Raw genomic sequence first — 13,117 nt, forward strand, 5'->3', positions numbered from 1 at the left:
TCGGGCTCTATGCTGACTGACAGCTCAGAGCCTGGAGCCTGTTTCAGTCTGTGACTCCCACTCTCTCTGACCCTCCCCTGCTCATGGTGTCTCTCTCTCTCTCTCTCTCCTAGAAATAAATAAAACATTAAAAAAAATTAAAAAAAAAAAGGGAGGTATCACCATCCCAGACTTTAGCCTCTACTACAAAGCTGTCATCATCAAGACAGTATGGTAATGGCACAAAAACAGACACATAGACCAATGGAACAGAATTGAGAATTCCGAAGTGGACCCAAAAGTATTTAGCCAACTAATCTTTGACAAAGCAGGAAAGAATATCCAATGGAAAAAAGACAGTCTTTTTAACAGATGGTGTTGGGAGAACTGGACAGCAACATGCAGAAGAATGAAACTAGATCATTTTCTCACACCATTCACAAAAATAAACTCAAAATGGATAAAGGTCCTGAATGTGAGACAGGAAACTGTCAACATCCTAGAGGCAGGAAACAACCTCCTTGACCTCCACCGCAGCAACTTCTTATTTGACACATCCCCCAAAGCAAGGGAATCAAGAGCAAAAATAAATGATTGGGACTTCATCAAGATTAAAAGCTTCTGCACGGCAAAGGAAACAACCCACAAAACTAATAGGCAACCAACGGAATGGGAAAAGATAGTTGCAAATGACATATCAGATAAAGGGTTAATATCCAAAATCTATAAGGAACTCACCAAACTCCACACCTGAGAAACAAACAACCCAGCGAAGAAATGGGCAGAAGATATGAACAGACACTTCTCCAAAAAGGACATCCAGATGGCCAACAGACACATGAAAACGATGCTCAGCATCCCTCCTCATCAGGGAAATACAAATCAAAACCACACTGAGATACCACCTCATGCCAGTCAGAGTGGCTAAAATGAGCCAATCAGAGAACTCTAGATGCTGGCGAGGATGTGGAGAAATGGGCATCCTCCTACACTGTTGGTGGGAATCTAAACTGGTACAGCCCCTCTGGAAATAAGTGTGGAGGTTCTTCAAAAAATTAACAGTAGAACTCCCCTATGACCCAGCAATAGCACAGCTAGGAATTTACCCAAGGGATACAGAAATGCTGATGCATAGGAGCACATGTACCCCAATGTTCATAGCAGCACTCTGAACAATAGCTAAAACATGGAAAGAGCCTCAGTGTCCATTAACGGACGAATAGATCAAGCACATGTGGTTTATCTATACGATGGAATACTACATGGCAATGAGAAAGAATGAAATCTGGCCATGTGTGGCAACATGGATGGACCTTGAGGGTATTGTGCTGAGCGAAATAAGTCAGGCAGAAAAGGACAAATACCATATGTTTGCACATATAGCAGGATTGGGAGGAACTTAATGGAGGACCATGGGGGAGAAGAAGGGGAGAAATGGTGGGGGAAAGGGAGAGAGGCAAACCATGAGAGACTCTTGAATATTGAGAACAAACTGAGGACTCATGGGTTTGGGAGTGAGGGGGGAGATGGGCATGGAGGAAGGCATTTGTGGGGATGACCACCGGGTGTTATATGGAAACCAACTTGACAATAAACTATCTTTAATAAATAAAACAAAAAACAACAAACAAAAAAACCCTGCATATGCTAAAATTGACGTGTGTATGTGTGTGTTTATGTGTGTATACAATTCTGAGAGTTTGAACATATATAGATATGTAATTGTCACAACAGTGAGAATACAGAATAGTTGCATTATCCAAAAAATACTCTTGCTTCTTCTTTGTAGTCCTAACTCCTGCCCACCTGTTTGCTGACCTTTTAGTTTTGCCTTTTCTAGAAGGTAACATCAGTGGAATGTTACCGCATGTAACGTTTCCAGACTGGCTTCTTTCTCTAAGTATTTATTTGTATTGTTGCTTGTATTAATAGTTTTTTCCTTTTATTGATGATTAGCATTCCAAGTGAGGATGGCTGTCAATCCATTCAACAGTTGGAGGGCATTAGGATAGTTTCCAGTTTTTGACATTAGTGAATGCAGCTGCTACAGGCATTTGTATATAGAGTTGTGTGAACATGTTTTCGCTTTTCCTAGGGTAAATACTAGTATGCGGGGGTTGCTGAGTATTTATTTAATTTGTAACTGCTTTCTTTCTAGAGTGGCTTTACCGTTTTGCATTTCCAGCAGTAATGTATGAGTATTTAATTTCTTCTCCTTGCCAGTTCTTGGTATTGGAATTTCTTAAAAATTAAAAAAAAAAATTAATGTCTTTATTTTATTTTGAGAGACAGAAAGTGAGCGGAGGAGGGGAATTTTTGTTTTATTTTATTTATTTTTTGTATTTCCAGTTGGTTTTAGTAAATGGGAGTACCACATCAGATGCTACACAAATTTAGGGTGAGAATTTACTAATAAGCCTTTTCTAATAATAAAACTGCTTCCTTTGGTATCATCCTAAGATGTACCCTCAATTGAGGGAAGAGAGATTGGATGGGCCCTAAGGTTCCTGAGAGAAATCGAAATTGATATGTACCCTCTTTGTAAGGAGATGGGACAGGAGGAGCAAGTTCTAGCTCCCAAAGAAAGGACTAATAAGCAATATAAATATGTTGTTTCATCCTCATGAGGCCTACTTGCCTTTAAAAAGGAACTGCGTTCTTAACCCACAAGTACTTTTCACCATGACAGTGGCTCCCATTATTTCTTGCAGCAGAGAGCCCTGGGCTCCTCCTAGAGCCTCTATCTTCCGTCTGTCACCAGTGGTAGTGAGCCAGGGCTCATCTGGCCTCCATCATCTTCTGCATGTCATGCTTCTTCTTGATCACAGGGTCCTGGTTGTGAAAAGCCTCCAGCAGCTCATGTGACAGCTTCTCTGGTGTAAGCATCTGCCAGTGCTGCTTCTCCCTGCACTCAGGAATCATCTACTTCGTGGCAGGGAAGCGACGACACCCTGTCGGCTACTAGCAAAGGGACCTGGTAGAAATGGCCACCTCTGAGGATGGGTACCAGCTCAATCACCAGCCCAGCCTGGCTCACAGTTTTTTCAGTGGTTGGTGAAGATGGCGTAAGCGTTGTGTTTGATGGTTGCCTGTTCCTCTACAGAAGCAGCATGGTACTTCTCAAACAGCTTCCTTTTCAGTTTCCAGAGTGTGCATCCTGAGGAGTCTGGCCAGTACTTTGTTTCCACCTTTCATCATCATGTTGGTGAATTTACTGATCATTGATCTTCAAACACAGAGCTTGTTTTTGTCGCTGGGGCAGCTTTGATAAGCTGAGTCTTTCTGAATTTCTGTTCATACTTCTCTGTAGTCAGCTCAGCCAAGGGCTTGTGGTAATTATCATGTCGATTCCTGTGTTTGGGACCAGAGTGGCTCTACCTCAGCTGGGTTAGCATTGGAAGGCCTAGGATGGCCCTCTGCATGTGCAGCCTTGAGACCAGCCACCCTTGCATAGCGTCCACCTCGGTGCCACAAGGACCCCAAGAAGGCTGTACTCGGTATGTGTTAGGAGACGTGGAAAAGTCTTCCTGGGGTCCTAAATCTCTCTGTCCCCCCATTAATCTGGGTATTAAAAGTCTCTCACTTCAAAGTTCAAAGGGAGGAGTCAAAGAGAAACATTTAGTGTCTCATTATCAGGGCTCTCAGCCACCATGCAGGCCCTGCCTCTAACTGTTCAGTTTTAATAGCTCTTTATATATTATCTATGCAGACCTTTTGTGGGATATGTGGTTAGCAACGCTTTCCTTACAGTTTGTAGCTTGTCTTTTCATTATCTGTGCCATGCCTTTGATGCAACAAAAAGTTTTAATTTTGCTAAAATCCAGTTTATCAATGTGTCTTGTATATATTTTACTGTTGGGGTCTTATTTAAAAAGTCATCTCACTCCAGGCATAAAGATTTCCTGCTATGTTTTCTTCCAAAAGTGCTATACTTTTATATTTTATGTTTAGAGTGATGATAAATTTTGAGTTAAGTTTTGTACTAGGTACAAGGTCTACGCTGAGGGTTTTTTTCCCCCTTTGCATGTGATTGTTTGAGTGTTCCAATACCATTTGTTGAAAAGACTATTCTTACTCTACTGAATTCTACTGCAGTGTTGTCAAACATCAGATGGCTGTATTTGTGAGAATGATAGTGGATTCTTTGAATTCTGTTCCATTGATGTATGTATGTCTGTGTTTATTCATTCACTAAACCACACCGTCTTGATACTAGAGCTTTAAAGCAAATCTTAGAAGTAGATAATATGAACCCTCCAGCTTCATTCCCTTTTTGTTTAAATACTGTTGGCTAGTCTAGGTCCTTTGCCTTTCTGTATACATTTTATTAAAACCATTTTTTAAAACATTTATTCATTTTTGAGAGACAGAGACAGAGTGGAGACAGGGGTGGGGCAGAGAGAGAGGGAGACACAGAATCCAAAGCAGGCTCCAGGCTTTGAGCTGTCAGCACAGAGCCGATTGCGGGGCTCAAACACGAACTGTGAGATCATGACCTGAGCCGAAGTCAGATGCTTAACTGACTGAGCCACCCAGGTGCCCCTGCCTTTCTGTATGCATTTAAAACTCACTTGTCTATATCAATTCTGCTGAGATTTCTGTTGGAATTAGGTTAAATCTGTAGCTCAGAGGAGAATTGACAATTATATTGAGTCTCCCAATTCATAAAAACAGTATGTGTCTCCATTTATTTAGATTTTCTTTGATTTCTTTCATTTATGTTTTGTACTTTTTAGCATACAAATCTGCACATTTTGTTAGGATTATATTTAAGTAGCCACTTTTTTTTTGCAGAAAAGTAAATAATATCATTTTATAAATTTCGGTTTCAAGTCCACAGATATATGACTGATTTTTGTATGTTGACCTAGTATTCTGTGATTTTGCTAAACTCACTTATTAGTTTGAGGTTTTTTAAATGTTTATTTATTTATTTTGAGAGAGAGGGAGCAGGGGAGGGGCAGAGAGTGAGAGAGAAGGAGAGAGAGAGAGAGAGAGAGAGAGAGAGAGAGAGATTGAATCCCAAACAGGCTCTGTGCTGTGAAGCACATGGAGCCCAACATGGGGCTCAAACTCACGAACTATGAGAGCATAATCTGAGCCAAAATCAAAAGTTGGACACTTAACTGACTGAGCCCACCCAGGGGCCCCTAGTTTGAGGAGATTTTTTGGGATATTTTTTATATAGACATGTCAGCTGTGAATAGGATGTGTGCTGTTTGTTGCCTTCCTTTCCAGTCTGTGTGCTATTTGTTGCCTTTTCCTTCATTGCACTGACTAGGATTTCCAGAATGAAGCTGAACAAAACATCCTTGCTTTGTTTCCAGTCTTGCAGAGAAAACATGCAGTGTTGCACTAAGTATGATGTTGGCTGTGGGCTTGTTATAGATTCTTTTTTTTTTTAAATGTTTTTTATTTATTTTGAGAGAGAAAGAGAGAAAGCACGAGCAGGGGAAGGTCAGAGAGAGAGAGGGAGACGCAGAATCTGAAGCAGGCTCCAGGCTCTGAGCCAGCCCAGCACAGAGCCCAACGTGGGGCTCGAACCCACGAACCGTGAGATCATGACCTGAGCTGAAGTTGGACGCTTAACCGACTGAGCCACCCAGGCGCCCCTGTTGTAAATTTTTTTATCAGCTTAAGGAAGTTCCCTTCTATTCAGTTTGCTGACAATTTTTATCATGAATAGATGTTAATTTTTAAAAAATTTTGGCATGAACTGTCTTTATTCAAGTATAATTAATATACGATGCTTTATTAATTTTAGATGTACAATATAATTCAATAATTCTATACATTTCTCAGTGCTCATGAAGATAAGCACTTTTGATTGGTTTTGGTTTTTGGTTTTGGGTTTTGTTTATTTATTTATTTTTAAGAGAGAGAGAGAGAGAGAGAGAGAATCAAAGACAGAAGATCTAAAGCAGGCTTTGCGCTGACAGCAGGGCTGTCATACAGGGCTCAAACTCATGATCTATGAGATCATGACCTGAACCGAAGTTGGACACTTAACCAACTGAGCCACTCAAGTGCCCAGTTTATTTGTTTGTTTTGAATTCCAGTGCCATTAACAGTGTTATTATACAGTGTTGTATTATTTTCAGGGATACAATGTAGTGATTCGAAAATTCTATACATTACCAGAGCTCATCATGATAGGTGTTTTCTTAACTCCTTTCACCTGTTTCACTTATGCCCCCACCTACCTCCCTGGGATGTTGAAGTTGTGAAATGCTTTTTCTTCATCCATTGTTGTGATCTTGTAGTTTTTCTTCTTTAGTCTGTTGTTTTGATCAGTTGTTGATTGATATTTGAATATTGAATCAGCCTTACATTTCTGGCATATATAAACCTATTTCATATTGTATTATTATTATATATTGTTATATTTGATTTGCTAATTTTTTTGAGGAAGTTTGCATCTATGTTCTTGAGGGATATTGATCTTAGTGTTTTCGTCTAATATTGTCATTGCCTGGTTTTGTTATTAGGGTGATGCTGGCCTCATAAAATGAGTTGGGAAGGTTGTCTCCTCTTTTATTTTCTGGATGATACTATGTAGAATTGGTGTTATTTCTAATTTAAATTTTTGATAGAATGTGGTAGTAAAGCCATCTGGGGTGGGTGATTTGTTTTTTGGAAGTATTTATTTATTTATCTATTATTTTTAAGAAAGGCAGCCTGCCACATGCAGCACCTCATTTGGAAGGGTCTGAAGTCCTGGAAATTAGACTGCCCTATGCTCTGCTGCAAATGGACCTCAAGAACTTGTCTGGAGGTTCCAGCACAGCTACTTGTATACCCTTGACTGAAGAATCGTCTTCCTCTATTGGGGAAGGTGGTCCTCTTTGACTGCACATGAGGCATGGGGAGTGTGCACATGGAGGAGCAAGGGAGGAAGCGGACTCTCAGCCAGCAAAGCCAGATCAGCTCAATCAACCCTGGTGATCAGTGGAGTGACAGATGTTGCAACCAGATTACCTTTATATCCTTTTGGAAGTTTTTAAACTACAGATTCAATTTTTTTTGGTAGTTATAGGGTTATTATTTAGATTATCAATTTGATATTGGAGAACTTCTTATACTTTGTGATTTTTTTGAGGAATTGGTTCAATTCATCTAAATTTATTTGTGTAGAGTTGTTCAAAGTCTTGCTTTATTAATACTTTTAAATCTGCAGGACCTGTAAGGATAGTCTCCTTTATTCCTAATGACAGTTTTATGTCTTCATTCTTTTATTTTCTCTCTGAGTCTTGCTGGAGGTTTATCAATCAGCTCTAGCAAAAATTAACTTTGAATTTCATGGGTTTTTTCTCTATTTTATGTCGCAATTTTATGGATTTCTCCTCTTTACTATTAAAATTTTTTTTAAATTTATTTTGAGAGAGAGAGAGCATGAGCAAGGGAGAGGGGCAGAGAGACAGAGAGAGAGAAAATCCCAAGCAGGCTTTGTGCTGTCAGTCCTGATGTGGGGTTTGATCTCACGAAATGTGTGATCATGACCTGAGCTGAAATCAAGAGTGGGACACAGCTGACTGAACTACCAAGCCGCCCCTCCTTTTCTTTTCTTCTTTTTCTCTTTTCTTTCTTTTCTTCTCCTTTCTTTTCCTTTTCTTCTCCTTTCCTTTCCTTTCCTTTCCTTTCCTTTCCTTTCCTTTCCTTTCCTTTCCTTTCCTTTCCTTTCCTTCTTTTAAGTTTATTTTTTCTGAGAGAGACAGAGACAGTGTGAGCAGAGAAGGGGCAGAAAGAGGGGGAGAGAGAGAGAGAGAGAGAGAGAGAGAGAATCCCAGGCAGTCTCCACACTGTCAGCCCAGAGCCCTGCAGGGCTCAAACTCACAAACCATGAGATCATAACCTAAGCCAAAACCAAAAGTTGGATGCTAAACTGACTGAGCCACCCAGCACCTCCTCCTTCTGCTTCTGCTGCTGCTGCTTCTTCCTTTTCACCTTCTCCCCTTCTCCTTCCTCTTCTTCGCTCCCTCCCCCTCCTTTTCCTTCTCTTCCTCCTCCTCACCCATTTTTCCCATCCCCCTAACCCCCCACCCCCACCAACCCTCAGTTTGTTCTCTGTATTTAAGAGTCTCTTGGGGTGCCAGGGTGGCTCAGTTGGTTAAGTATCTGACTTCAGCTCAGGTCATGATCTCACAGATGGGTTCGTGAGTTTAAGCCTCATGTTGGGCTGTGTGCTGACAGCTCAGAGTCTGCAGCCCGCTTTGGATCCTGTGTCTCCCTTTCTCTCTGTGCCCCTTCCAGCTCGTGCTCTGTCTCTCAAAAATGAATAAACGTTAAAATAAAATTTAAAAATAAGAGTCTCTTATGGTTTGCCTCCCTCTCTGTTTGTAACTTATTTTTCCTTCCCTTCCCCAATGATCTTCTGTTAAGTTTCCTAAATTCCACATATGACTGAAATCATATGATAACTGTTTTTCTCTGACTGACTTATTTCGCTTAGCATAATATTCTCCAGTTCCATCCATGTTGTTGCAAATGGCAAGATTTCACTCTTTTTCAAAGGTGAGGGATAATCCATTGCATATATATATGTGTATATATATATATACGTGTGTGTATATATATATACACACACAACATCTTCTTTATCCATTCATCACTCAGTGGACATTTGGGCTCTTACCATACTTTGGCTGTTGTTAACAGCCCTGCTATAAACATTGGGGTGCATGTGCCCCTTTGAATCAGCATTCCTGTATCCTTTGGATAAATTCCTACTAGTGTTATTGCTGAGGTGTAGGGTAGTTCTATTGTTAATTTTTTGAGGAACCTCCACACTGTTTTCCAGAGTGGCTGCACCAGTTTACATTCCCACCAACAGTGTAGGAGGGTGTCTGTTTCTCCACATCCTTGCCAGCATCTATAGTCTCCTGATTTGTTCATTTTAGCCACTCTGACTGGAGTGAGGTGGTATCTCAGTCTGGTTTTGGTTTGTATTTCCCTGATGACGAGTGATGTTGAGAATCTTTTCATGTGTCTTTTGGCCATCTGGATGTCTTCTCTGGAAAAGTGTCTATTCATGTCTTTTGTTCATTTCTTCTCTGGAGTATCTGATTTTGGGGTGTTGAGTTTGTTAAGTTCTTTATAGATTTTGGATACAAACCCTTTAGTTTTGTTGCCTGTTTCCTTCACTGTGCAGAAGCTTTTTATCTTTTTTTTTTAATGTTTTTTTTTTTTAATTTATTTCTGAGAGAGAGACCCCATGAGTAGGGGAGGGTCAGAGAGAGGGAGATACAGAATCTGAAACAGGCTCCAGGCTCTGAGCTAGCTGTCAGCACAGAGCCTGACGCAAGGCTAGAACCCATGAACTGTGAGATCATGACCTGAGCCGAAGTCAGACTTTTAACCGACTGAGCCAGCCAGGTGCCCTAGAAACTTTTTTATCTTGATGAGGTTTCAATAGTTCATTTTTTGCTTTTTTTTCCCTTGCCTCTCTGGAGACATGTCAAGTAAGAAGTTGCTGCTGAGGTCAAGAGGTTGTTGCTATAGAGTTTGCAATATACAATTACAACTACAGCTGACCCTTGAACAGTGCTGGAGGTTAGAGGGCCACTCCACAGCATTTGAAAATGTATGTAACTTTTGACTCCCCCAAAATTTGACCGTAGCGTGTTACTGACTGGATACTTTACCTATAACAAATAATTAACACATAGTTTGTATATTATATGTATTATATATACTGTATTCTTACAATAAAAGAAGCTAGAGAAATGTTATTAAGAAAGCCATATGAGAATAGAAATTGGTGGTACTGTACTTTGTATTTATAAAAACAAAATCTGTAAGTGGGCCCATGCAGTTCAAATGTATGTTGTCCAAGGGTCAGCTGTAGTCTGTGTCCACTTTCAGATAATACTCTACCACTTTACAAATAGGGAGGGTACCTCAGGGCAGAATATTCCCATTTCCTCCCTCCCATTCCTTATAATATTGCTGCCATTCATTTCCCTTACCCATAAGCTATATTCACTCAGTACATTGTTACTATTTTGAAATTGAAGTTATCTATTAAATTAGTTAAGAATAGTGAAGAGATTTTATTTACCTCAATTTATTCTTGCTTGTTTTCAAAGAAGTTGGATGTAATTCTTCACTTTGCTTGTCTATCTGTAGTGTTAGGGAACAAAAATCTAATTGAGTGTATTAGAAGATGTAATTGGCTCTTTTAAGCAGTTCATGAATTAGGCAGCATCCCCCCTGGGAGTTCAGAGCAGTTGTACAAAACAGAAGGTTATTATAGGAAGGATGGTGGAGTGAGAGAGCTACTAGCAAAATGAAAGAAAGGATTGTTTCAGGCAAGGTCACTTTCCCTTAGGGGAAAGGTGAGGGTAAGGTGGATTACCTCCTCTTTCTTTGGCGGATGGTAAGGGCCAATTGGTCAGATTTCCTCCCTAGTACTAGACTCTTAAATACAGAGAACAAACTGAGGGTGGATGGAGGGGGTAGGGGAGAGGTAAAATGGGTGATGGGGATTGAGGAGGGCACTTGTGATGAGCACTGGGTGTTGTATGTAAGCCAATTTGACGATAAATTGTATTAAAAAAACCCCACTTAACCTTAATTGAAAAAAATAAAAAGTTCTGGCCAGTTAAGACTTCAATTCTGGGGCAGGTTGAAAGTAGTTAAGGTAGGTATTAAGATCTGGTTTGGTGACTTGGCCTAAGGGCTGCCATTTTGGGCCTGTGGCTTCTTTTCAACAGTTTTCCCTCTGGCTTTTTTCATGAGTTGTCTTTGGTTTCCTGCAGTTTGAAAATGATATGTATAGATGTAGTTTTGGGAGGTATTTATTTTGATGTTCTCTGAGCTTCCTGAATATGTGGTATGGGATCTACAATTAATCTTGGAAAATTCTCAGCCATTAACATTTCAAATGTTCCTTCTCTTTTCTGTGTTTCTTCTCTTTCTCATATTCCAGTTATGTGTATGTGACAGTGTACTGGTGAGTGCATCAAAAGTATTTTTCATTTCTTTTATAGTATTTTGATTTTTGGCATCTTTTTGATTCTTTATTAGAGTTTTCATCTCTCTGCTTATATTACCAGTTTTTGTAGATTGTCCATTCTGTTAGAGCCCCTAGCATATTAATCATATTTATTTTAAACCCCTAATCTGATTATTGTGAAATCTTTTCCATATCTGAGTTTAGTTCATGTTTGTCTCTTCAGGTTGTATTTTTTTTTTTGAAGTGTATTTTTTGAAAGCACACCTTTCAATTTTTTGTTGAAAGTGGAACTTGACAAATGGGGTAATAGGAACTGAAGTAAATAGACCTTTACTGTGAGGTTTTATGTTTATTTGGGTAGGACTTAGGTTGTGTTTGATGTTTGCTGTAGTTATAGATGTCACAGTCTTAAGATTCTTCGAGTGTCCTTTTTTGTCTCTCTACCATCTTTGGGTTTTCCCAGAAACTCCAACTGAAATGAAACTCCAAATGAAACCTTAAGTCTGTCAGTTGTAATCTGCTTCTGTTATACTGGAGCCCTGGATGTGGTGAGCTGCTGGGCACAGAAAGCATTCTGAAGTCCTATGAGTTAGTCTTAGTTTTTTTGTAGGACTGAGGCCCTTGAATGTGCTTTTCAGAAGGGTTTCTCAGCCTTTATTTTTTATTTTTTCCCTCTCTATTGTGCGAGTGGAAGGACCCAGGTGTCGTCTTCCCCAGGTGAGATAAGGCTTTGATTAAGTACTTTACCTCGAGGGAGGGCCTTTGGTATGGGCGGGTTTTAATGGTACCTTTTTTGTGGATACATTTCAAAATGGTTAGTTTTACTTCCACCTTTCTCCAAAGCATGAGGGTTTTTTCCCTGTAGTCTTCAGCATGAGAAGTTGGTGGGGTTCCTGGAGGTAAAACTCATGAAAAATGAGTTCCTGCTTTTTCCTCCCAAGGACAGGCCGAGGAGTCTTAAACTCCGCTTTCCACAGTCAGCCTCCAGCAAGTTGTCAGTTACTATTTGCATGTTCAAGCAGTCATGGGCTCTGGAAGATTCTGTTCCAAAAAAGCTGTGCTTCTCTGTATTCCTCGGTTTGTCTCTCCAGTTTTTAGGGTAGCAATTTTCCCTGTGGTCACATTCTGATGGATCCAAAACAACTTGTTGATTTTTATTTTTTTAAATGTTTTATTTATTTCTGAGGGAGAGAGAGAGAGAGAGAGACAGCGTGAGCAGGGGAGGGTCAGAGAGGAAGACACAGAATCTGAAACAGACTCCAGGCTCTGAGCTAGCTGTTAGCACAGAGCCCAAAGCGGGGCTTGAACCCACGAACCGTGAGATCATAACCTGAGCTGAAGTCCGACGCTTAACTGACTGAGCCATCTAGGCGCCCCGTGTTGATTTTCATTTTGTTCAACTTTTTTTTCTTATGAGGAAGAGCTGTTTACATGTTGGAACTGAAACAAGTTAGTTTTGTCAGTTTTTGCTTCGCCGTCTGTTGGCCTATTTTTTAAAAACTTTATTTTATTTTAATTTATATCCAAGTTAGCATATAGTGCAACAGTGATTTCAAGAGTAGACTCCTTAATGCCCCTTACCCATTAAGCCCATTCCCTCTCCCACAATCCCTCTAGTAACCCTCTGTTTGTTCTCCATATTTAAGAGTCTCTTATGTTTTGCTCCCTCCCTGTTTTTATATCTTTTTGCTGCCCTTCCCTTATGTTAATCTGTTCTGTGTCTTAAAGTCTGCATATGAGTGAAGTCATATGATATTTGTCTTTCTCTGACTAATTTCACTTAGCATAATACCCTCCAGTTCTATCCACATAGTTGCAAATGGCAAGATTTCATTCTTTTTGATTGCCGAGCAATAAATACTCCATTGTATATATGTATATACCACACCTTCTTTATTCATCTGTCGATGGACATTTGGGCTCTTTTCAAACTTTGGCTATTGTTCATAGTGCTGCTATAAACATTGCAGTGCATGTGCCCCTTCGAAACAGCATTACCTGTAGGCGTTGGATAAATACTATGTAGTGCAATTGCTGGGTCGTATCGTAGGGTAGTTCTATTGTTAATTTTTTGAGGAGCCTCCATACCATTTTCCAGGGTGGCTGCCCCAGTTTGCATTCCCATCAGTAGTACAAAAGAGATTCTCTGTGTCCCCATCCTCGCCAACATTTGTTGTTGCCTGA

The 13,117-nt window shown here is 40.1% G+C and overlaps 1 pseudogene; it reads right to left on the minus strand.

The window, feature by feature from the left end:
- Positions 1-2,733: 2,733 nt before the first annotated feature.
- On the minus strand, positions 2,734-3,536 carry LOC120226611 (annotated as a pseudogene).
- Positions 3,537-13,117: the final 9,581 nt, after the last annotated feature.

The sequence above is a fragment of the Hyaena hyaena genome, unplaced genomic scaffold, assembly GCF_003009895.1.
Source record: "Hyaena hyaena isolate Hyena2069 unplaced genomic scaffold, ASM300989v1 scaffold_1797, whole genome shotgun sequence".
NCBI classification, from domain to species: Eukaryota; Metazoa; Chordata; class Mammalia; order Carnivora; family Hyaenidae; genus Hyaena; species Hyaena hyaena.